The sequence below is a fragment of the Struthio camelus genome, chromosome 3 (assembly GCF_040807025.1).
Source record: "Struthio camelus isolate bStrCam1 chromosome 3, bStrCam1.hap1, whole genome shotgun sequence".
NCBI classification, from domain to species: domain Eukaryota; kingdom Metazoa; phylum Chordata; class Aves; order Struthioniformes; family Struthionidae; genus Struthio; species Struthio camelus.
Genome location: NC_090944.1, coordinates 90,399,012 through 90,425,281, shown reverse-complemented (window position 1 = coordinate 90,425,281; position 26,270 = coordinate 90,399,012). Strand labels below are relative to the sequence as shown.

The following is a 26,270-nucleotide window of genomic DNA, read 5'->3' as shown; positions in this document are numbered from 1 at the left end:
TTACTTAAACTAAAGTTAAAACTCTTTATCGTTTTAGTTGATTAGGATTTCATATACAGCTGCAACAGACATGTTGACCTCTACTTAAAGGATTTATTAATGGTTTTCCAGATGAGCAAAAGTTTCACATCCATAGGTGACTAGGAGTCTGGAGAGCATTTGCTGAGATTCCACGAAGAATAGTTAGTTTCCTGGCGTTATTTTTTCAACTTCACAACCTGCTGCTAAGTTACAAAGAGAAGGATCTAACATATTTTAGCAGTCTCTTATTATTACTTTCCCACACAGTGACTTTTATAGCTGCCACAAAGAATTCAAACAGTTCTACTGAGATCTGGTTCAGACGATAAGAAAAGGAAAGTGGTTCTTGAAAATGTCTTTAAGTTGCAAGTTTGAACACCTCTGACCTACAGGCATACTGAATGTAGTGAAATGAGTAAACAGGAATGCTCACTTGGTTGGGTACAGTCTATATTAAAAAAGGCGAGGGGAAGAGTGCCATTATATATATGTATACTTTCCCAGGAGAAATGAATATTAGTAAGCATGCATGTAAATATTCTATTTTAACATGGAGCCACAATAGTTTCATAGGCACAGAGCAAGGTAGATATTCAGCTGACTATTTGTGCCTACAGAGATATAGTTTGTACGCACATTATCTGGTCCAAAAGTACATTCTGTAATTTATAGTATTAATATAATCTTGCATATTTAACAATACACAAAAAATGCAGCAGTAGAACAAAGTAAAAACAAAACACTTCACAAATTACAGTATTGATTTGCTATAGACCAGTATGATTGAAAAATCAGCTCTTTTTAAGAATTATTTTCTAAGAAAACAAGGTTTATATAATCATACAGTATAACTGCTCCCTCACCCTCAAGATTTGAGCCTGCTGTTTGACTCAGCAAAATTTGACAGAAAGACAGAGCCTCAAGGATAATTATGCTCACAGAAACCTCATTAAAAAAAATTACACAACCACAAAGAGACACTAAGCACGTCTACTGCTGGAGAAGCACTGGCAGTAGCAAACTTATCAAAGCTCAGAAACTCATGGATTAACAAAGTACTGCTTGTCCTTCATTCAGAGAGCTCCGCAAACAGTAATGATTTCAGGTGTCCGGGCAAGAAAACAATAAAAGCTGAGGACCCCAGCAACCCTGTGCTCCAAAAGTAACAACCTCATCTCATCTAGAAAACATGGCTGAAGCCCAGCTGATATTTGACAGGCTGTTTTCTGGTATAGCACCCCGAGAAACCACATCTGCCGCTGTCGACCAACTCAATCTCATTTATCCTGTTTCCTTCTCTTAGCAAGCTGGTTAAATTCTACAGAAGAATAAGATAAATGGAAATAAGCCTACCTGTTTCTTGCATTGTTACAGATTATACTGATGACTCTGCCTCTTCTCATCATCTTTAAAAATAGTCATTTAAAATGTTTTCCTAGGCAAACAAGACTTGTGTGATTCAGAGAGATGCACAAATATACAAAAAAATTGAGGGGAGCGGGGGAAGCAGGTAAGTAGCAGAGAAGCCAAGAGGGGGAAGACAACCACCTCTAGACCTAATGGCTGATCTCAAAAAAAAGGCAGCCAAGTAAAGGAGAAAACATTTTGAGCAATTACAAGCTTATCCCAATAGTTTCTAATTCTGTAAGACAGGTTCCACAACTGAACACAGATGCCCATGCATCCCTGCTAAAATACTCTGTGAATGGACATTTGTTCCAGTCCTCTGGAAAAGGAATTTGAAATAGAAGATTACTATTTTGATGAAGTATTTTAATTACCTGGACATAACTTCATTGGCAAATACAGATCAATCTAGATCAAAGAGCTTCAAGATCAGACTAAAGGATATCTTTATATAAGCAGTATAAAGGAATCTGTGTCAAAATAAGTCCCATGTGGTAGCATATTTTACAAAATAAAAAATATTTCCTCAGTTATTTGATAGCTTTCCTCATATAAAATTCCCTACTGAACATCCCAACCATTCTCCCATCCCAGAACATACCAAGAAAGTGAAATAATTTCAACTGAAATATCTTCTATTATTTGTATAAAATGACCACACGCAGAGAGCACCTTTTTAGTGACTTAGCTTTTTGTAGCAATAGGCGTTCTTTTTTCCATTTACCATGTAATACAGAATAGTGATTTTTCCAACTGGCAATACTAAAGCAATTACTGTATAGCTTATCATTGGACACCAACTTCATAAGATGCCTTTGTGGAAGACATAAAATGTCCTAGCAGTGAATTCACTTGTTAGCTTTCTAGCGTCAGACTGGAACACACTAACACAATATAGCCTTTAAGTTAATTCCTACCTTGTCTCAAATCATAGCATAGGCTCCATACCGGCAAACATAAAAACATTTTTCTTTGAGTCTCCAGTGAACAAGAACAGGGGAATAATGACAATACTGCTGAGAAAATAGGGCATGGGTTTGCAAATACAATGGGTTGTTTTTTTGCATTAGTCCAATGAATAAAGTTATTCTCACAGTGGGTTTGCATTCATCATCAATTAGAATTTTTACATGACAAACCCAGCGCATACTGCTCAACCCAAATCACAGCTGGCAATCCTTGCAGCCCCAGTGTGGCAAGGCAGCCACTCACTCTTTTAAATAGCTCCCTCCATTGATAAAGGGGAAGGGGGGGAAAAAACAAAACAAACAAAAAAACCCACCACACATACACACACAACCAAGAACAACAATCTGCTGTCCTGACAACCTCATGAAGCAAAACAAGGCTTACTTTACTATAGCACAACAGCAAGGATAACCTCATCACCTTAAATGCTCCTAATTCATCAAGAGCAGCTGGCCTTGCAACAAGCAAGGGAAGCACAGCAAATATGTATGTTTGCCCACCCACTAGGTATGATACACACATTATGTGTGAGCATGCATGCATATACACAGCCACACAATTGTCTTCAGTCGGTGCCACACTAATATTGCAATGAGCTTTCTGGCTAAAACATGTCAAGTATTCATTTTCTGCTAAAAGACTAATACTAAGGAGTAGCTGTTCCCCTGAAGGTGCAGTAGATATCTAAAGTAGGAAATAATGGTTTTGAACCAAAAGGCACAAATGAAAGTAACCAGAGAGGAAAAGTTTGATTAAGTGGCTTGAGGCCCTTAAGTGAAAAACAAAACACTCACAAAAAACACAGACTGAAAGAGGCCTTCTCCACAGAATATAAAAGGAAGGAGGCAGAAATGCTTTTCCAGTGGTAGAGTTTTGCTATCTATGCATTAATTGCAGAATTCTTTTTTAATCCTCCAAGTGGAAGGAAAAAACAATAGTGTAAATATTTCAACAACATATGCATTTAACGTCTATAAAAAGCTTTGTTCTGTCCTTAGTTCTCTTAGTTGCCACTCAGTTTTCCCACCTTTAACAATTTACCAGGAGTTTTGACAAAAGTGAATGTGAATTTTTATTTTATGTGGGATTTTACAATATTCTAAAGGTGGGCCATAATCTCCTTTCTGTCCCATATACACAGAACAAACAAGTACCAAAAAAAATAAATCTGATTACATTTATGAAGGGGATCAAAAGCATATACTAGGTTTTAAAAAATATTCCAATTCCATTTATATTAACCTGTCACAGAACCTTTTGTGTTCTCAGAGTATCTTTCCTTATAGTACTTAACAAAATGTATTTGCAAGCTGTTGTTAGGTAGTGTATAAATCAGTTCTATAAATTTATCACAGTTTATATGAGATTTAAAATAAAGGATGGCAAACTGGAAGAGAAACAGAAGCGCAAATTGTTGATTCACATCACAGCTTTATATTTCTATTATGTGTCCTCTAACATAAATTCCATCAAATCATTTTCATATAACTTAATTTCTGAAAAGTTATATTTCAAAATGCCTATTACTCAAAAGCCTACCTAAAAGGTAGCAGGTAACCTTTATCACAATCCACAGCCCCTGTTCCAGTGAGATCTGGAGGGGGGCCAGGGGAAAGGAGAAAGGAAGGAAGAAAGGGCAAACAGTATTAGGAGGATTGTCCAAACGTCCACAAAGTTTGATATGTCACCCTGCAGGGACAGGGCAACAAATAAAGACATTATGTAAGAAGAGATTCAAAGCCAATGGCAAAACTCCAAGTCCTGTGCTCAGAATTTTATTTGTTCATCTGAAATTTGCAGAGCTGCTGAGGGGGAGGGGAAGTCATGACAACTTCAACTCCCCCCAACTTCCAGCCTCCTGGTTACTTATACACTTCCCTACCTCTCGTCTAGCCTCCTTCTGGATCCTCTTACCACGAAAACAGAAACAGTATCTTCCTATGTTACTTCTCACAGCTTTTCAAAAAAGCTTTAGAGTTAAGTGCAAATATGTCAGTTTCCTAAGGAAAACAGAATCCCCAATTAACAATAACCACAACAAATGCCTGCTTCCTTTCAAGCATCCACTATTCTTAAAAAGCATCAAATTCATTAAAGCTGCTTGCTTGCAGATGCAAAAAGATGGGACAGCATCTGCTTACATTTATTAAGTGTTTAGAAGAATATCTGCATAAAGATTCAGAGCATATTTTAAACAAGATCCTTAATTATGTATGAACTGATCACTATTTAAAAAATTCCAGAAACTAGAAAAATCCACTTACAGATCACAAGTAGCTAACTGCTGATGTAATTACATATTCACGACCCAAACAAGAGTCTACATAGGTTTTACACTGTGGTTCTCACTAAAATAATCACAGACACTTCTACCTACTGTTGTTCTGTCTTTAGCTGGGGGTGGGGGGGGTGGGGGGGGAAAGAGTACCACCAATTACAATAACATTCTCAATCTTCATTTCACTCAGATATACCTAAAAATGGTCTTAAATCTAGAGTCAGTGCTTCACCATAAAGGAACAAAGAGGCAGAGTCTGTATTTTTACCATTTAGGTCAGGCTAAATCAGATATTTAACATTCAGTTAACACTAAATAAAAAAAATACAATACACTAAATAAACCAAATACAATAAATCAAAAAAAGGTTTCATGTGAAGCCCTACCATTTCTTAAAAAAACTGAACAGTCATATGGCATCATATCTCTGAATGTTATAAGGAATTAATATTATTTTTGGTAAAATCTACGTGAAAAACTAATATTTTTTAAGCACAAAAAAAAAAGAATCTTACTTTTCTATCTACAAAATACGAATTCTAGAATCGGAGCTATATAACTGTCTTCATGAATTCTGATAAGTAGTTGGCTTTGGCAGACAATTCTCCAAATGATTCCCCAGATAATCCAGGCAGAAAAAAGGGGAGTTAAAAAACAAATAAAAAAAAAAGATGGTAAGAAGGACACCCCTAGCCTCAACAGTCTGATTTGTTCAGATGTATTAGAGAATTAAATTTCCTTTTAGATAAACTGAATGACTACTAATGCTTAATTTTCTTAAGCTTGCAAGAAGCAATGTTTTAAAGAGTTAGATACAAATTATGTTACCTAACATAGCAAAAATTCTGACTTTGAGTACAATACTGCAACATATAAAACACACACAGCCATCTCCTCTTTCGTTCACTGATTCAAACCCAGCTTGCCCAATCACCGGTCAAGTCTGAGCATAAATATAATAGGGCAATAAAACATTTCAAACTGCAAAGCAAAAACTACATTCAGAGAGAAAGGTACATTCATCAAAACGTGATTCCATTTCAAACTGTCAACACAGCTACTGTTGGCAATCTTGGATGACTAACATGAGAAATTAGATAACCCAGTGCCCCACCCTCTTTCCACAAATCACTATCTGTAACTTGGATCTTATATTTTAATAATAATATAGCATTTCTCACTCATTATTAGCAAACTAGATCACTCATCTGTAAAAGCTATGAATCTACTGAAAATACTTTAATATTCAGCTATCTAAATATAATTTTAATCCTAGTCAAGGCAAGGAGAAAATATTTACTTTCTCCTGCAGGTAGAACTGCTGATCTGCACATAAAAATCCTAGGTGCAACGCTTGACTAATACATCCAATATGAAGCTGAAAGTGAAAAAAAAAAAAAAAAAAAAAAGAACTGCCTCAGTTCACTTGTAAAGGTCATCAGACAGCAGAAGAAATGGAAGGTTTTGGTTGCTTTGACTGCTGGCTTGCTTAATTTCTCATTTAGCTCTCTACATTTGCAAGTGTATTTCACAACGTGCTTAAGGAATGGTGTGGATCATTAAATGTCTACAAAAAAGACTAGATTATCTTTCTTTCAGGAAAAGAGAATATAAACCTCTAAAAATATTCTGATTTGCATAGTAAGCAAATATCAGCTACAAATAATTGAGGTTTTGTTTAATTCTAGGTTTCACATTATACCCTTGGTATATATGAATGATATGATCTTTAATTGATCCAATATGATTGGTGAAACAGTCTGGCATCCTTACAAGTAAGTATTCCTTCCTGTTACACCTAAGTGCTGCATGACCTGGAAAAGTAACTCACTGGGCATGTAAAATAAAGACAATAGATTCAGAGACCTCTCTGTGATCTTACTTTATCTGCAAGCTACATAAATTATAAATCAATTGTTGTGGAGTCTAAGTGACGTTTAAATATCCATAACGCATTATACCTCTTGATGATTTAAACATTTTTGCATCAATAATAAAAGATATCTCAAAGATCAGATTTAAGATTCAATTATCCCAGAGATACTATCAAAAGAAGCAAATACAGGGGCAAATATTGTATTCCGCTCAGTCCACTCATAGTTCGGGAGAAACACAGAAAATAAATTGCATCAGGCCTAGGCAAATTCTTATATCCAGCAGGCTGTAGTGCATTAGGTTTCTCAGTCCAAGCCCAAAATTGATCACTCTAAAATAGTCAGGTAAAGAATCTAGGAAAAAATAGCTGAACAAGCATATTTTAATACACTGTGGTCCTTTTTTAAAGGAAGACAAGCCTGTCAAGCTAAGTAATAACAGACTGAATTATTGTTCCATTCCATTTACAAACATCCCTTCCCATCCAGCTGCCTTCCTTTAAAATAACCTAAATATTTTTCAAAACTATCTTCTGACTAAACAAACTTGCTTTAGATATCGGCAGTACCATATAAAATGGTATCTATAAACAGTAAGAAGCACTGATCAAAACAACAAATTATGTCAGCTAGCAAGCAAACTTTACATTGTGCTGTGGTCTAATCGGCGCAGAACTGATCAAGAAGGTAGTGTAGTATTCATGGGAAGAAAAAAAATAGACCAATATAGAATGCTAGGCTGCAGAGACGGATTAGAGGCCTTCCTCCTCTGTTGGATGTCTGAGATAAGCAAGCCATCTAGCGTTAACTTTTAGAAGTGAAAATAGCGCACAAAAGAGTTTAGAAGAATTTATACGAGCAATTCTCTTTAACTTTGCAAGTCTTCTGCATCTGAAGTAATAAAACTAGTTTCTGCCAGAAAAGCAAGGCTGAAAGCAAATATTCTAACTACTAACATGTTAAAATAATCCAGCATCAAATACTAAACTAGCTTACCGGCCTATTTTGTGAATGTTAATAGTCACATCTGAAATTTGTCAACTTCAGAGCAGTCTTTGTCAAGAGCAGGCTGAACACTAGTTCCGCATTCATGCGGACATGTACCTTCTACGCAAAACATTGTGTAGCGCCACAGATGAGCTATGTAACCAGAAAAAAAGAAAATCTAAAGCAAAGTTGATCTCAGCTGACTATCATTGAACAAACCAAACACAAAGTTCGGAGAATGGATCACCGAGCACACAGCAAAGCGTTACAAGGCAACAGTGCAAAGAATACAGCTGATAATACAGCTGAGTCTCAGAAAGAGTAAACAAATTGCATTAAAATCACTTAAGAAAACGACACGGGCAAAAGAATCTTTCTCTCTGCTATATTATATGGTTGGTGGTCCCCATTCTACCGTTTTCACGGTAGAAAAAACAAAGCCACAGCCCAGAGATGTCCTACGAAGACAAACTTACTCCGTAATTGCCATTATTCCTTAAGTGGGCTTCAAAGCCCGAAACAACGTGACTACACGCAGAGCTGCTAGAGCCGGTCGCAGAGCCAGTCTGTAAGAGACTGACGACCCGATTTACACCCGTGCCGCCCCCACAGCCACCCTCGCGGGTATTAGTTAGTTAGCAGGTCACAACGCTATTTATAAAGGCGACGTGCGGGAGCAAAGCGATCGCGCTCCGGCGCGGCGGCGAGAGCGGAGCGGCGCGCTGGGGCGGGGGGAGACGCGGCCCAAACGGGGGGGGGGGGGGGGAGGGGGCTCCTCTCCCGGCTCCGCAGGGCGGCAGACCCGCCGCTTCCCACCTCCTCGCCCCGCAGCCTGCCGTCCTCCCAGCTGGGGCACCCCGCGGAGCCCCTGGAGAAGCCGGGACTGCCTCCCCCACAGCCGGGGGTCCCTCAAAGGTACCAGAGGGGAAGGGAGAGGAGAAGGGCCCATTCCCACCGGCTCCCCTTGCCCAGACTCTCCCCATCCCTCCCCCCCACCCCCCGAGCCCTTCTCGGGAAGGAAAGCACCGGCACGCTCCGCTCTCCTTCAGCCACCCGTCCCATCCCGCCCGCCCCCTCCCCCCGCCCCGCACACCCTCCTCCCGCGGGGCACGGACGCGGTGGCAGGCGCCGCTCCTTACCTGCTGCTGCCCCGGCTGTGGCTGCTCTCGCCGCAGGATCCCCATCGCCCCCCTCTTCACGTACACACACTCTCGCAGGCTCCTCGCCTCACCCCTCCCCGCGCTGCTCCCTGCGAGCGGCCGCGCTCCGCGCCCCTCCCGCGGGACAAACCGCCCGCGGGGCGGCGGAGCCGTTAACGGAACGGGGGGAGGGGGGGAGCGCCCGTTGAGGGCTGGCGCGCTCGCTCCCTCTCTCGCCTCGCGCTCTCCCCGGCGCTGGGTCTCGAGTGCGCCTCAGCCGCCGGACAGGGAAGAGAGGCGGAGGGAGGGGCACCGACACACACGCTCTCGCTATCCCTCACACACCCTCCAGCCCCACCCCTTCTCCCGGCCCCGCCTCCCATTGGCTCCGCCGGCTCGGCCCCGGGGGAACGCGAACTCCGCATTGGCCACACGCGCTGTCGCGCAACCAAAACACCAGGCCCCGCCCCGTCAGCGTGCCCACCACCTCCTTCCCTCCCCCCCCCCCCCCCCCCCCCACGGCTTTCAGCCGGCCCGGCGGCGGCGCCCGCGGAAAGGGTCTGCGCGCCGGCTCCGGGCTCCGCGGTGCGCCGCGGGGCCCGGCGACGGGGCTGCCGGCTGATGAATGGAAGCGAGCAACAGGTGGGGTGGGCGCGGTGCCCTGGGCAGCCCGGCGGCACGTCGCCTACCCCGCACGGCTCGCCGTCCCCACTTTCAAGACCTTGGACAACGCCGCCGGTCCGGCCCCCCGCCCCGCGGCCGTTAGCGCCAACGGCCGCTGCCTCCCTCGGGACCCCTCGAGTAACAGGGTGACTGGGCCTCTGTGTCACCCTGATAGGCTCTGAGTTACCCTAGTGAAAGCCCTGAAAAATCAAATCGTACCCAACTGGCACTGCCGTGGGAGACCCGCGGGGCTCGCAGCGGGGAGCGACCCCTGCCAAGTCTTTGGCTTTGTTCCCGTCCGTTAGTGCCTGTTGTTCTTACCTATCGCTTCGAACCGGAGAGACCTACAGTAAATAAATGCACCGCAGCTGCGTCCTCTGAATTGCCCTGTGTGCTCTGCCTCCTGCGTGCTGCTTTCAAATTGTATACGGTCAGGAACAGGGGTGCTTTCCCTCCGTGTTGTACAGCTCTGAACATGTTTAGTTTGCCTGCCAAATAAGCCATGATGAGGTATCCGCATTTCCTCCACCTCCTCCACGAGCTCTGGTAAGCAAAACAAAATCTGGTTTTGAAATTTGAATTTCCCTGTTTCTACTCTGTGGGCCAGTTCTGCAAGGGGCCACATCTGCAGTCATAGGAGCCACCTCTACACGGAGGTTGCAACATAAAAGATGTTATCATGACTGATGTGGCTGATCCCATCTGCTACCCCAAATTACGAGGCCTGCAACATCACTGGAATTAAAAGTCCACTCCTACTGAACCCTACAGAAACTATCCATGATCCTTTTTTTTTTTTTTTTGTCCTCTCTCGCTTGCTTCCCCCTCCGCCCGCGCCCACCTCTCATGAGTATGTAACTTTCTGGTCGTACCAGTTTGCTCAGCTCTGGTGAACAGGTTGAATGTTGACATTTACAAGTATTCTGCTGCCTTGTAAACTTCTCACTGCCTACCCTTTGCTGGAAACAGAGAAGAAGGATATAGTGGAAAAGAACGGCCACATGCACACCAAAGATCCAAAACATCCAGGGCAGGCCAAATTTTGGGTTACTATGCTTAACTGTTCCTTTAATACGCATTTTAAATTAAGAAATACAGTCCACATTTGTAAATTTAAGCACAGATTCATGCAGGCTTTCTAGTAGAACAAAATTCAAATGACATCATTTATTCTAAAAGCACTAGCAAACATCACATACATTACTTAGTGTTTAGATGCCATCTTGAGTGTTTCTGTTTTGGTTAAAAAACCATTTTTGAATATATTATTTCTAACTAAAATCAGTAGTACAGCTAGACTATCTCTGTACTAAAGCAAGACCATAGGAATAATGTTGTTATTGTCCTGACAAGGAGCCTCAGAAAAAAATACTGCAAGCGGAGGAAGCAATGTATTTTTCCATTATGACCATGTTATAAACAGTGTCCATCTTGGAAGGATCATTCCTCTAAACCTAGCCCAGGAAATGTCAATGGAAAGATAAGGGATTAAGAGAGATGCAAGAGCATACAAACTATGGTAGCCTGTACTTGTTTGTAATTTCTCTACTGTTCAGTTTCTCATTGCTGTAGTGCTCTGGCTGCTTATTTCAATGAGTCTCTTTCACTCTGAAAACCAGCTGCCTCTCTGGAGTTCAGACTCTTCGCAACAATTACTGAATTTTCTCTCCTTGCTATCATTTACTTTCTCCTCTCTATCTCTTGTTCTGCAGGAAAACTGGATCACCAGCAAAACTGTTCTCCAGACTCTCTCAGGATCTTTTTTAGAACGAGTTCTCCCTAGTCCTTTCTGTTTTTTCTTCTCCTTTTTGCTTTTTTTTTTCCCTCTCTTTTCAGCCTACCCTCACCCCCTCTATATCATGTTATTCATTTTGATCCTTCTGCTCAGGTTTGAAAGCATCTCTCCGCACCGTCATTAATAGCCCTCCCTTGACAAATGTGCCTCAATATCAAACTATGTAAAATATTCTTGATCAAATTCTGTTCTCCAGTACTACCCTTTCAACACTGTATATCAGAGCAGAATTTGACCGATGATCTGTTTTCTGTAGGCCCTGCCAAACCTCATTGCTCAATTCTCCCCGTGGCATTGCGCAGTGTGGCTGTGCTGCGCACCCCACAGTACACCACAAATTCATTATTGGACAAAACAGAGGAGATGACTGGCAGCAGAAGTGTTTATCTGCAACGATTTACGAGCATCTCTTTGAGGAAGGCGCTCCCACTGCTAACCACCACTAGGTGTCCTCTTATCAACTGCGCGGTGCGGTGCGGTGCTGGCTCCAGGCCCTGCACAGGGACTATGCTCTTTTTACTCTGTTTTGCTAAACTTGTTTCTTTAATGACTAACCTCGCTCTACGGTGGCTGATTTTCTGCCGGCTAAATCAGCAGTGCAGCTAAATTGTTCTTTGATAAGCTTGGCTACGTTTCATGTGCAAACTTATGAAGCTGGTATAGCGCTACACTAACAGGTAACAGAGCTATAATATTTTGCATGCTAAGAACTGTATTTGCATTTACCTCTTGGATTTTCTTTTTAAAGACTCATTTTGTAAAGTGCTTTGGATGCAAATCAGCTTTCTCCAACAATATTCAGGTGTTTCACCTACTATCCCAAAGAACATGACACTACAGAAAACTGATTGAAGTCTTCTGTAAGTTCTGGCATTTCCTTATCCTCTGAAGAAACACTAGTCAAATCCCTCTCAGTCTGCAGTGGTAGAATTAACTCCTTCCTGCACATAGGGTGAATTCAATTAACCCCTTCCTGCACATAGGGTGAATTCACCCCTCTGCAGAGTGTGCCCACAACCTGTGTTAATCTGAACATGAGAAATGCTTAGGTATTCTGCTGATGTGGTGCCTGAGGCTGAATTCCACCATTAAAGAACAGACTAACTATGGCACTGCATGTGAATGAAAAGATGTTTCTCAACAGCCTGAGTGCACTTCATGATGGAATTGTGCCTTATCAGGTCTAAACGTTTACAGCTAACAAACCAAATGTGTTTAGGTGGCGTTCCTAAAATTATATATTACCTGCATCTTGACAAGATCCAGGACACTGATATGTATTAAGGTTTCGTTGTCAGGAGGAGAGTCTGGAGGCTTGCTGCGATTACTGCTTTTATGGCTTTCCCCCCCCCGCCCCCCTTACTCTCTCACTTCTCCAGTATCATTCCATTTGGCTTCCAGGCTACCATCTGTGTACCCTCAGGGAGTCAACAAGAGAAAAACAAGGGCCAGAAAACAGAACACAGGTGAAAAGAGGTAAACAGGAGCTTCTTGCAAGCACAATAAAGGGCTGTTCAGGCCTCTGGAGCACAAAAGCAAAAGGGATAAGATGAATTCCCTACCCAAACTAAAAACTAAAAACCATAAAAACATAATTGAAAAGGATGGGTAGAAGGGAAGGGACTGATTTTTCTTTGAACACCTAATTCTTCCAGGATGCCTGTATTTTACTTGAATTTTCTAGTAAAGGACACTCACCTACTGCAGATTTGAGATACATCACTTAGAGCAGAATGGTCCAGCCTTTGACAATATGGACCCAGACTTTATTATAACAGTTCAGCCAGGGGCCAGAAAGCATATGAACAGAAGCCAGACAGAGACATCCCACAGTTTGGACAGCTCTGATTTAGCGGGATGCCAACTTTTTCCTGCAGTGTCTTTCTCTTCACCTCTCCCCTTCATATTTAATGTCAAAGTAGGGGCAAAGCCTAGGCAGCTCAGCCAAATCTGAAGCCAGTGTTCAGATACTGCTAACACACAGGGTACTGTTCCAACATCTCCTACAGGCTATTTGTTTCCAGTGCCATAACAATAATAACTCTAACAACAAAAGTGGACTTTTCCATTCATTCTGAGGGAAGTGGGTCTGAGTGGGATGCTTGGAAGTGGTGCAGGAGGCAGAGGAAGCGTCCAGTAGCCACATGATGAGGCACGTTTTGCTGACACAAGGCACTCATGAATAGGCAAGCTGAAGAAAGTTTAGGTTTGTTTCCTCAGCCTTAGGCATCAGCCTAGAATCTGGGTGAAGTAAGTAAGCCCCGAGCATAAAACATCACCAATGCATAAAGATGTCATCTCACTCACAAATCTTTTTGCTGACATAGCTCAGTATTTTCTTATGCAGTTAATGAGGTGAGGTGCTCTGAAAAGGAACCCTGACTAGGCTTTTGGAGCAACCTCCTCTCCCTCCACGAGCTCACACCAGAGGCAAGCTGTGAGCAGCAGTAGGGAGGAAGCTGCTGGCTTCACACACTCGCTGGGAATCACCATGCCACCCGTGGGCTGGTGCTAAGGACAACACTGGAGGCAAATCCCCAGACTTCATGCTTCTATAGATCCAGCAGCCCTGAAACCACACACACACAGCCTGGGGACAGAGAGGCTCTTATTCCAGGAACCACGGCTGTTTGGCAGCTTCTTGCACCTCAGGGTAGTCTGAGGATGGATTTTCCTTCTCTAACCCAAAGCAGCCCTTTCGTTGTGGGTGAAATCATGCTCACAATCTGTAAAATGTCCATTTCACACATTGCCGTTAAAGCACATGCACAGTTTACCACGATGCTAATATTTCATTCTAGTGGCTTCCCTACACAAGCAATGCAGTGAAACAAAACATCCTCTGTATCGTCTGAAACTGGTTTTGAAAGCCCAGATGGAGAAAAATGCTATTGATTTTAATCAGCAATATCCTTCAAATGACTCCTCTATTAACCAAAGGGGTACACAATATTTCATCTCACTTCCTCTAGTTTACTTACTACTGCCTCTCTTCTCTGCGGTTTACCAGCAGGAAACCACTAGAGGGGACATATCCAGATAAGATTAGACAACATACAATTATCATCTTTACTATAGCCGTGCTGGCAGTCTTTCTGCTAGACTCTGAAATGAGATTCACAGCCGTTCTGGCTTCAAATCACTGTAGAAAGAAGACATTCTTTTAATTCCACATCCCAACCCCCAACTATTTCACTCATGACAGGCAACTTTTTTTCCCACAGATAGATAGATATGCAATAGGCTAGATCCACCATCGTCAACGGTAGTAGGACACAGAACCTGGGCGTCCTGTCAGTGCAAAGATCTCCAAGAGAAAGATTATGGTAAAGCAGGGCGGCTGCAGCCTCTCCTCTGCTGAGGAGTTCTTGGGAAGAACAAATGGTTTCCTTCCAGCAGAGGCCAGACAAGTGTGTGCCTAGCTCAATACATTTCTGCCACAGGTTCCACCTGAAGATCTTTCACTGGGCACAAAGCCTCAAAGGTATAGACGTACATGAAGAGAAGCAGGAAAGGGTGGCTTCCTCCCGGGCCCCACTGATCTCACTGTACTGTGGATGTCCCCATTCAGAGTTCTCTATACATGGTCATGCTGCGCAACATATAGCCACTTTGCGGCAGTATGGGTGACTTGCTTAATGCTTGTGAAACTTACAGCTGTCCCATGTATCATATCACTTTTTACCAGAGCAGGGGCAAAAATAGCCAAAATCAAACATAGATAATCAGTTTCTACTTGCAAAAAATCCCCCCTATCTTTACTGGGGTCAATACTCTTCTGTACTTCCTGCAGAGTGCTGCTGTACCCTTTATCAGGAACATTTCAGTGACTTGAAAAGACACCTCTAATCCCTTAGCTGTTTCACAGATAGTGAGACTTCATTGTTTCCTGAGGAATTTCTCCTGCCAGGTAACAGAAAGTTCACTCAGTAAGGCAATCGCCTCACTGTAAATAGGTTGCAACATCCTACTCTGCTGGGGAGAGGGTAAAGGACTGAGTAAACTGGCATGATGAGGCATGTGAATGAAGTCAGCCAGGGAGAAAAGACAGCCCAGGCATCAGGAGACAGGCTGTTTCAGCCCATCTCCCAGGCAACTTCTACTGGCAGGTCTCTTAGTGTCTGCATCTTAGGTTAGGCAAACTGATAACGTGCACAGTAATTCCATTATAATTATCACTAAGTTCATTTTTTTAATACAACTACACCTTTTCTGGTTTTTCTTAACTGTGACAAGCATGTTTTGAGGGACTGACATTTTCCAGATTTCATTTTAGCATATGACAAATTTGAGGTATTTCGAAGATGGAGGAAAATAATCTGAGGTGTTACAGTGTGTAAAGATTATTTTGCCGCATGGTCCAACCAGAACTTTTGCACTTGACTAACTCATAAATTCTGAAATTGGAAACTATAAACATAATTATTTTGTAAAATTCATCAGCTCTTGATAAAAGATATTTGAAGCTAATTTGTTAAGAAGTTTTAAAGTTGTAACATTTTTCAGTTGACAGTTTTACAACGTTCATTAAAACTTGCTTATGTATTATTTTAAGCTGTTTTCATGAGATATAATTGAATGGGTCATTTCTCAAATGAAACATAACATTTTATATATTCAGAATAAATACTTCAGTAACCAAGGCAGATGGAAAAAGAAAAGACACTATGAAATCATTGTTGATCTCACTACACTAACATAATTCATTTGGGAAAGACAATGATAGAAGTATGGAAAATTCATTGACAGATAGAAAGATCAATCTTTGTTAAGGACATTCTGCTAGGAGAAAATTTGTTAATGCCTCTTCAATCTCCCAGAGATTTTTGACTTTAAAGCTCTAAAGGCCCATTTGTGATAATCTAGTCTGACCTCCTGTATGTGACATGCCGTTGAATTTCTGTGAATTAATTCTTGTTTCAACTAGATGTCTTCTAGAAAAATTTCCAGTCTTGCTACATGCACTATCAGTGATGGAGAATTCACTGAAGTCCTTGGCAAATTGTTTCAATTACACTCATTATTAAAAATGTGCCTCATTCCTAGTTTGAACTGTCTGGCTTTCAGTTAATGGATCTTGTCGTACTTTTGTCCACTATACTGAAAAGTCCATTCACGCTCTCTTCTCAGTACTAGTCATACATACAGATCATAACTGAGTTATTTCTCAATCACTTTTTTTGTAAAGTAAATTGGTAATACTCTCAAAGTTTCTCATTATGAGCCAGGTTTTTCATTTCCCATAACATTTCCAGAGGCTTTCTCTGCACTGGGTGTCCTTTGAACTCTTTCTAAATTCCTTCCTGAACTATGGGAGAGTGTAGATGCTACACTATAAGACCCCCATGGAGATGTCTTCCTCAAGTGTTGATCTCTGTTAAGTAGCTGATAGACATATTTGTGAATTACTTTTCAACTTTTGCCAGTAGAATCTAGGCTCCCACTCTACCCTGCATCTTTCAGTTCTTGTTTTTAAGGCATTGCATTTGAAATAGCAGAAGGACAAGAAACAGTCAGGGCTTATTCCATGGACTTATTATATAGAGCTACTCAGCTGACTAGCATTTGGAGTTGATATCCAGAATATTTTCCAGGATTCGCAAATCTTATAGAAGTCATTGGTTTTATTCGACAGAAATAAATTTAGTGTAATCAAAATGAACTTCACCCACTTTTGATGGCCCAAACACAGCCCAAAGCACCAAATAACTCTTTTTATTTTGAGATTAAGTGGTAGACAATGAAGCCTTACCTGGACCACTTACACATGAAATGTATTTCACCGGTAACACTCAGTCCGGTTCACATGAGAGAAACAAGGGTGAGTAATATTGAACCTGAGCCTCATAATAACCTGTGAACTTTTGCTCTTGTTCTGTCTCGTAACATTCTATCAATAGCACTGCTTTCTAAACTTTACCAGTAGAAAACACTTTTTTCTCCCCCTGGAATTCACAAAGGATGCAAATTGAGGCTTCAAAGCTATGTAGGATCACCAGAGCCTCTATCTTTATCTTTCATTTGGTGCCAGAGGCAACATGTATCTGATATATCTACTAATGGTCTTTGGAAGAAGCACCTGCTTCGGCTCACTGGAAATTGTTGGAAAGAATGATAACTTGGAATTTAATTTCTCAAATGCTTGAAGAGCCTTGACACACCCTTTACCCACATAGTGTGTCTCCTGATATTTTGTAATTGCTATATCTTGTTTTTCATCTACCCCCCAAACTGTGGGCATTTTTTCACAAATTGTCTCTTCTATGTCATCCACAGCTCCATTTTCTCCTTTTGAAGCCTGCAAAATTGGTAACAGTGTTGCAGGAAACAAACGGTTTCTGACTCATCCATCATGAGACATCTAACAGTTCAGTGAGTTTTATTTTTCTGCTATGATTCTTTACCCAGCACTTTGAGTATTGTAACAACATTACTTTCATGTTTCTTCTGATGCTGCAATAAAACCTGTGAATTCTCTGAGTACTCTGTTTCAGCAATCAGCAGACCAGAAAAGATACAGTCCAAATACCCTCTGCTTTCTTACTATTTAAGTTATAAATGATTCAGGCCAAATTCTGATGTTCTTTGACCTGATTTTGTTCTGCACCAAAGCGTCGTCTACACAACTCTGGCAGCAAGGCCTGGCACCCCAGCAGAGCTAGAGTGATGGCAGCTTCAAACTGGTTTGTGCCTACTCAGGGCAGACTTTTGCACAGGGGCAGCCTAGATTTGAAGAGTAAAACCCTGGGAGAGTCAACCCAAGAGGTAATACTATAGCAGAGGCTTTATTGCTCAGCCAGCTGGTGTCAATTTGGGCAGCTCAGCTACCCACAGCTACTCAGGTGGCCAGAATTTGCAAAATGATCCAGTCGCTAGGAGACACATTCACACTGCCAGCCCTGGAAAAGAGGGACATTTCAGGTCCTCAGGGTTGGCCTATCACACTGGTGGTGCATGACAGGAGGGTTATGACAGACATGCATGGCATTATCTAAACCCTGTTATTTTCAGTTGCAGCTATTAAATCCTTTAAATACTTGTGTATTTGAGAAACTTCAGAACACTTCAACTGCTTTTTTTCCTCTCAATTTTATTTTATCGCTTCCTTTTGTTGTCGTTACTTTTTCCATGTTACGCTATAAGGTTATTTTAACTGCATTACTAGAATTGACAGCCTGCCATTGCAGACGTAGGAAAACAGGAGCAGCCAAGCAACCACATAACCTTGCTCTTGTGGCCTGACTGAAAGCTTATTGCTGTGGTAGGAGTCTTTCAATTTTCTTCAGTTAGTCTGTGGTTCTGTGATTGTATCAGAGTTCTTACAACAAGAATCTGGTACAAAGACAAGGAAAGTTGGTAAGGTAAACAGCTTTCAACCATCAGAGAACATTTTTCCTTTCACTGTCTTCTCCTTCCTGCGTGAAAAATGTCACACCAGTTTAGAGCTCCAGCACATCTATAAATCACCAGGGAGTTGGCCTAAGCTTGGAAAGGCTGCCTTAGCAACAAAGCAGGAGGTGTTTCAGCCAGGCCATGCAGTGCCATGCCCAAAATAGTAATCTTGTTGGGGAGGTAAATTTGTAGAGTCTGCTGGTGTCCCAGTCACAGGACTCTACTGCTTTCTGGACGCATGGATCCACATAGTGTTAAATTTACTCACATGGATTGATCACTGCAAACTTGGGCAAAAGTGGGTCTTTGCATAGTGACTCACAAAATAATGTGAACATTCCCATTTTTGTTTTCATGGTTTTGTCACTATTATTCCCATTTGCCTTCTATCCTTTACAGGTCAGATGCAGAAGAAATGAAAAGACCGTTCATCCATTACACAGAGCAATGGGCACAATGACATTCACCATGGCTTTTACCTGCTTTACTGGTTGGTTGATAATGTAATTATTCTTTGCATAATAGCCAAAAATGAATGGGCATGTGGATCAGGTTTCCGGAGAGGTTTCCACAGATGCCGTAAATGAGACACTGACACTTAAGCCATCTCCTAATTCTCATTGCTTTTGAAAGGCTGATATTTCTGTAGATGCTATCTTCTAAATGTTGTTAGCTAGCATGACTGTATTAGGAGAGAATTGTTTCTTTCTCTGGCCTACTTTCCTTTTCATACACATTTCAAAGGGAGATTCTGGCTACTCAGACATTTCTACCTCAGTACAATGAGGTACACTACCTCTGACCTGTCAAAACAATGTCGCTCCATGGTGTGACGAGGAATAGACAAGTTGTAAATTGGCTTTTGTTTCTGCACTATGCCTTTCACCTTTCTCCGAACAGGAACTCCCAGCTCCTTTTGTGTACGCTTTCACTGTGAAGGGAGCCAAGCCTAGAGGCTCACTGCAGAAATGATCAAGAGCTCGTTATTTCAGGTTATTCCAAACTTGAGGAGGGTTGGGAAAACAATTGAGAAGGACCAAATAACACCACTCAGTAACAGAACAAAGGCAACTCAATATAAAGGAAAGGAGAATGCATTTAGGCTAGTTATTTGTGTTGGCAGCTGAAGGTTAATTTTAATTATGCCTAATACCTCATGAAGTGCTGTCTTACAGCCAGTTGAAACAAGCCACTGTTGAAGTAATGAAGATATGGTAGCATGAGATAGTGCTGCTGTGCATACTGTTGAATCTGACCTGAGCAGTGAGGAAGTTCTACCCTATGAGCCCACTGGGGCTCACTCTGGCTAAGTGTCAAATATAGCAACCCCACTTAGGCACTGCCATCTGCCTAACTCCTTATACACTACTGCTTTCACAGCGCTCTGTGTGGCAACTTGTTTGCTGATTTGCTTTGCACAGTGGCAGAGAAAAGTGGGAGCCAGTAGCCTCTTGTGCCTGGGCCATCCCTGAGGAAATGAAGCACAGTTGCCAGTCTTACTCACAAGCGCAGCACAAGGCATCCTACCCAGGGCAGGGCGATACTATAGCTTGGCAAGTAGAGGTTCCCTTCCCAAAGCTGGCCCAGAATAGGATTGGGAAGTTTTTGCTGGGAACTGCTTGGAAACAGTTTAATAGGGAGCTCATGAGCAGCCGAGCAAGTGTCTTGTGTGAGGCATGGAGCACAACCCCCTGACTCCTCAGCAAGCTGCCCCAGCTCTGCTGCTGCCTCTTGGCAGCCCTGTACTGCAGGTGCACGGCCCTGAGGGAGGTTTCGAAGGGACTAGCCATGGTGCTTTGGGAGGCAGTGTAGAGGAGGACAAAAGCATCCGTGGGAGAGTGAAGCCTCCTTGCAAAATGGCTTAGCAAACCCCAACAAGGAGGACTAATTAATTTTGGCAGTCTGCCCCAGCTGTGTGGACTAGTCAGAGTCTCGTGTTTTCAAACGGAGAGGTAAAAAACACGCCTGCCTTCCCCAGCACTCTGGAAGTGATTTTCTGTCTGGCATTTCTTCTCTTTAAATCTCACTGCTAGCTTACTCACCCCAGCTCTGCTCCCTGTGAAATCAGCAGCAAACCTCATCAACTCTGGTGGGATCAAACCCAGGACAGAGATAACTTTTTGAATCTCATATGACACCAAAATGCCACTTTTTATTTAAATAGCATGGTCTTCTTTTAAATGGCTGCATGCACATTTTGCCTTAAGCCAAACCCCAAGAGATATTGTGACCAACAGACTTTACACACAAGCTGTCTGCACTCTGTTATGAGGTTCCATTGAGCATTCAGGGGAGGAGAGCTGTCTTTCTGAAACTATTTCATTAGGAAATCAGGAGCGTCTCTAAAAAAAAAGTAAAGAATACTATGAAAAGAAATTGGAATAAGCTCTGCCCTCTGTAGAAACAGAAACTTGAAAACCCATCCTATTCATAAATTGTATGATTGGCATTATTATAACTATGCAGGTACCTACTACAATAGCATTTTAATGCTTATTTGGATTTACCTTCACAATTATTCTATGAGGCGTTGAAAAAGGTTCTCCCTATTTTACAGCTGGAAATAGTAAGACAAAATAAGTAAGTAATATAAGTCTTCAAGATGTCAGGAAATCCTTGACGCATCCAAGAAATGAACGTAGGTCTCCAGTATTTCACTTTGCTTCCCCTCTCTCAGCCTGCAGTGCCAGTATACAGCTGGTGCTGGGCAGAGAAAGCCACGGTGGCATGGCTGCTGAGCCTTGGTGCTCTGGCCCGCTAAGTTTCCTATGGGTCTCAGCAGCAGACCAGCTCTGGGTTGCTGCTATTTCAAGCCATGTTTCTTTTCAATATCCAAAATAGTTTCTTGGCTATTTCTATCATAGCACAGCTGCATAGGCCAACCTGTTAAAACTTTCTGCCAGCGTCACACCTGGACGTTCTGGACTCTGGAGGATCAGCTAGCACTGAGGAATCCCAAAGTGATATAAAACCAGCATGTATTGCTTCTCTTACAAAGCCTAAATGTTACACCAGACTAACAACTGGTTTCATTACTATAGGATCCAGTCTGGAATGATTCAGAAAGTCAAGGAGCACTAACACAAGGCTCTTACAGAGGATAGGATCTGCTGTTGAAGCAACTGAGAAGATTATAAGAAAAATCAAAGGGAGCAAGAGAAAAATGGGAAGAGCCAGGAAAGAACAAAATAAAGTGTACTGGGTGAGCCTGAAAAAAGTTTACATACGGCTCAAAGGTGATACTCTTATCCATACTTAGTGATATGTTAGCACATGTGAGGGAAGCTATTACTGACTTTCAGGCGTCAAAAATAGATCCATCAGGCTTTAGAAACAAGAAGACTACTTTCTGGAAACATTCTCTAAAATGAACAAGTCAGTTAAACCGTTTTAGCATAGGGAAGCAGGTCAATCTGCCTTGAATTTGTCAGGCAGACGATGCTGTGGCTGAGGCTTACAAGAGTGAGTCACAGGTATGCCTTAGAAGGACTGCTTCAGTTGAGAAAGAAAAGGGATTGCATACTAAACATATTCCAAAAGAGACAGCACACCTAGATTTAACTTCAGCTTTTCACTTTCATTCATCTGGCAGCAATGGAAAGCTATGGTGGGTATGTAGCTTACGCTGTCCAAAAAAGGAAAAAAAAAAAAAAGCTGAGAAAAAAAATTAGGCACTGTATTTAGTCTCAAAAATCTGCTGAGGCAAGGCAGCAGATGACACTGATAGCTGGACATCTGCTACCTTGCATCTGACAGTTCCTCCAGCTAAAAAAAATTCCTGTTCATTGAAATCTCAGAAAAGTTGAGTCAAGCCTTTTAGCAACTCCAGTCATGCACCTTTGAATTTTCTGGGATGAAAACGATTATTTTGCCAGGAGGCTGCAAGGAGTGGAGAAGAAGGTATGTAGGCTACATTTTCTTAAATAAACCACACAACTAGCACTGTGGAAGGAGGAAGACATATTTTTAAAAAGCATTGAGCATGTAAACTTATGAAAACTTGCTCTTTCAGCAGCTTTCAGCATGAAGGAATGTCTTTTGCAGGAAAAGACATTCACATTGGAACTGATGATTTATCCTCTTTTCAGGCTACCTGATATGGGCCCACACAGGATTTTTCTAATAAATCTATTAATGGTAGTGAATAAGCAGCGTTTTGTGTGTGTTTGTGTGTGTGCGTGTTGTAACCTGTTTGATTTGAAAAATTCAAGAGGAGAGATCAACTAATTAATAAAGAAACAATTTTCAAACTAGTGAAGTAGGAGTTTGAAAGGTTAACTCTAATTAGACAATGTTGAGAGACTTTTGCTGGAGTGTAGATCAGAGCACAGGAATGAGCACAAGGCATCCAACCTCTCCCACATTGCCATTAAGGCATTGCTTATCTAGTCTCCCTGAATATACGTAGGGGAAGCTGCCTAACCAGCACTAGACAACCCTTTTAAGGAGCCTTTTGCTCCTCAAACAAAGTGACAAAAGGGATTTTGAGAGCCACCGTGGGCACCGGGAGAAAATCAAACAACCCCAAGCTGCCAGAGGAGATAGCAACAAGAGTGGAAGATATGGAAAGCATTGCTAAAATAGTTGGGAATGCTCAAAGTGAAGACATAAACATAAGACCTGCTTCTCCTGTCATGCTGGTTTCATGTTAGCATAAGCGTGCTGACTATGAAAGAGCTGTTTCTGAACTAAGTGCTTCATGAGCATCGGATGAGCATCATGAGAAGGTCTGAGCTTGGTGTCGATCTTGGTACATCTCTATGTATTTGAGTCATGAACTGGCATGACAGTCAGGACCTGGGAATCCTTGACTCTTCCTCATGCATCCTTCTGACTAGACAGACCAAGCCTGTGTGCCCAGTTGCTCTCTGCAGGGGGAACAGCTTAACTCTTTGTGAAGGCTTGTGACTGAAGTGCACATTCTTTATTCTTTGCGATGCATAAACTAACACCACGGCCAGTGAGCTCCTTCATCTGGCTCCTTGCTCTTGGTACCTGCCTTGTGCCTGTACCAGTGTTGGTACAGCAGACTGTGCTTTCAGCTAAATTGCTTTTCAGCTGGATCAGTTGTCCCACCTGATTCATTATGAATCACATCAATGTTCATGCCAGCACAAAAGAGGCAGCAGCAGACACAAATGGTTAGTAAGGGTTAGGATGGGGAACACAAACACCTTTTCAAGTAGCAGCACAAGCTTATGTTAGACTAAAGCAATCATATAAAGCAATAAGCTCATTAAATGCAAACTCTTTTTTTTTTTAAACCAGTTATTGGTAATACTTGTATGGTTACAGTTTTACCAATGTCCTAGGGGACACTGATAAAACCCATAGCAAGAACATTTCTTTGTTGCCCCCCATACAGCTTCTTGTATAGAGCAGCAATAATATCTATTCTTAGACACAGCCATGCCATATCACAAGTGGAAATGCCAAAGAATGCCACGACAGCCTTCCAGTTCCTCCCTTCTGGTTCTAGTCGATGGACCATAAGTCCAAACATCTAGTCAGCCAAAGGCGCCACTGCCAAATTGTAAACCTAGTGAGACAATCTGAACTGACTCTTACATTTTAAAGTGAAATTTTCCTTCATGAATTTAATACGAACTATTCTAGTACTCTGTTTCTCTTTACTAACACCACCACATTAAGTAACACCTATCACAAATGCAGCTTTAACTGAAAATTAGCACACATTGAATGTGTCACATACAAAGACAGCCAAGATTTTTTCTCAGCTTTAAAAAGCCAGAAAGTCCTATGGTTTTGGTTTGCTTATTTTTGCATTGCAGGCACATCCTGGGGCAAACAGCTCAACAAAAGGATTTCCAAGAGCCAGCTCTTATCTAGAGGACATGAATGAAAGTGTTAATAGCACCAACACATAGGTGTCAGTGTCATTGCTATGATTGTGCTACAAGTCAGAGGCTGACACCTTCATAAAAGAAAGTGTCAAAATTGTAGAAATCAAGGCTATGAGATTTTCTTCACTTAAGAGCACAAATCTGGAACAAGAATTCAAATGTTCAGCTGAAATTTGCAGCAGCATTTAAAGTGACAATTACAATTGACCTCTTCACTAAAAAAAAAAAAATGCATGGAATTGTCATGTCAGCACCATCAGGATAAAAGTAAATGTGATAAGTACGGTGGGCTTATCCACCTCAAGCAACAGGTATTCATGTTCTGTGAGCTACCTGTTTCCACAGAGGTAAGGTACTTTCTTACAGATGAACAAGAACATTTCCAGTGTTTCAGGAAGAGTTACCTGAGACCAACTGTTTCTGCAAAAAAAAAAAAAAAAAAATGCATCAGCAATCTTAAAAGCAGAACATTCACAAATCTATGCAATTTTATCAAAATGCTTTCTTTTTTTTAAGGCTAAAGAGAGATTTAGGGTTCTTTCCCCCCCTTTTAAACCTGTTGCATTGTTTTGTTCTTATTTCCTCTCACCAGAAATGACCAGACAGCCTTGTACTTGAGGAATGCTCATCTGAAAATCTGAAAATGAAAGAATGCAAATGAAAGAAGAATGAAGATGAAAATTACTTTGAAATGTTTTGATTTTTACAAAGCTGCAAAATTCAATAGATTTAGGATGAGTATGCTTCTGTCTGCCTTCATTAAGTCTTTGACTGAGAATTTACGTTTTTCCACTGAGACAACAAAGAAATAAAAAGAATTGCTCTTCAACTAGAATAAATTGGTAGTAATTAGGATCTTAACCCAACCTGAAGTCAAAGGACTGCTACGGTCAAGAAGCCAAGTCCTTGCTTAGTCTAAAAGCACTGACTTCACCAGAATAAAATTGCATGTCTTCAGAGCAGTCTTCAAAAGCTCTTAGCACCCAGTCATTCACCTGCAGAATCTGTTCACACTACCAAAACCGATGAATTTGCAGAGTCCAGTCAATTAAGTAATGATGCAAGCCATTAATGTGTTAGACTATCTACCCCACCCCCCAAAAATACTGGTAAAAGGGTCCTTATAAACACTGGCAGGGTACGGGGTTTGCTTTCCTGGTCAGCTAGACATATGACTCTTTTCAGATATGTCCCTGGCTGGGGACACCAGAAAAAACACAGACACCCTTCCTTCACCTGTGCATTGTATATGAAGAGCATGAAAACATGGCTATTTCATTTAAAAGACTAATGATATTTATTTTTCAAAATCTAGTATGTGGTGTTTCAGGCTTATTTAGTCAGATTGGAACCCATAATTTTTCAATGTTCATTCAAATCTCATCTGGGCAATTAAATAAATCAATGGTAAGAACTTTGATTAATGTGGAAATGGCAGAGCGGGAGAAAGGTGGTACACTTTGCGGGTAGCAAAGGCCGTTCCAGCCTCTGCACCACGGAACAGTTTGATGCTTTGTGTGAAGGTGACACCTTCAGAAGTGGTAAATGAAGTACTGCAAGTGTATCACATCACCCCCAGAACCAGCTCTATTACTGCACTGGTGAAGCAGGATTTACTCCTAGATGTATTTCTAAAATGAGAAGCCGCTCCTACATTTGAATGTATATTAGAAAAGAATGCTGTGAATGGAAAAAACTCCCCAATGTGTCCTCACGCTGCAAATGGCCATTACATTAGCTTCCAAGGATACAATTAAGTTTCAGTTAGGTCTATCTTGTAGCCAAAAGTTCAGTCCTGAGGTTTATTTGAATTTAACCTTATTTGAATTTCACCTCTGAATATCGCACTGTGTAATTCTGCAGATAAAAATACAAATGGTG

The 26,270-nt window shown here is 41.7% G+C and overlaps 1 protein-coding gene and 1 long non-coding RNA gene across 9 annotated transcripts in view; one reads left to right on the top strand and one right to left on the bottom strand.

Annotated features, from left to right (window-relative positions):
- SIPA1L2 (signal induced proliferation associated 1 like 2) overlaps positions 1 to 9,031 on the bottom strand; it is a 159,884-nt gene extending 150,853 nt beyond the window's left edge. For all 8 annotated transcript variants that reach the window (XM_068939019.1, XM_068939021.1, XM_068939024.1 and 5 more), the window contains exon 1: positions 8,676 to 9,031. The gene's annotated coding sequence lies outside the window, so the exon portion shown is untranslated. The remainder of the gene's footprint in view (positions 1 to 8,675) is intronic.
- A 764-nt stretch (positions 9,032 to 9,795) lies between these two features.
- LOC104147793 (uncharacterized) lies at positions 9,796 to 25,222 on the top strand. Its single transcript, XR_694966.2, has 4 exons — positions 9,796 to 9,884; positions 17,410 to 17,505; positions 18,925 to 19,015; positions 24,982 to 25,222. It is a non-coding gene; the product is annotated as an uncharacterized lncRNA (long non-coding RNA).
- Positions 25,223 to 26,270: the final 1,048 nt, after the last annotated feature.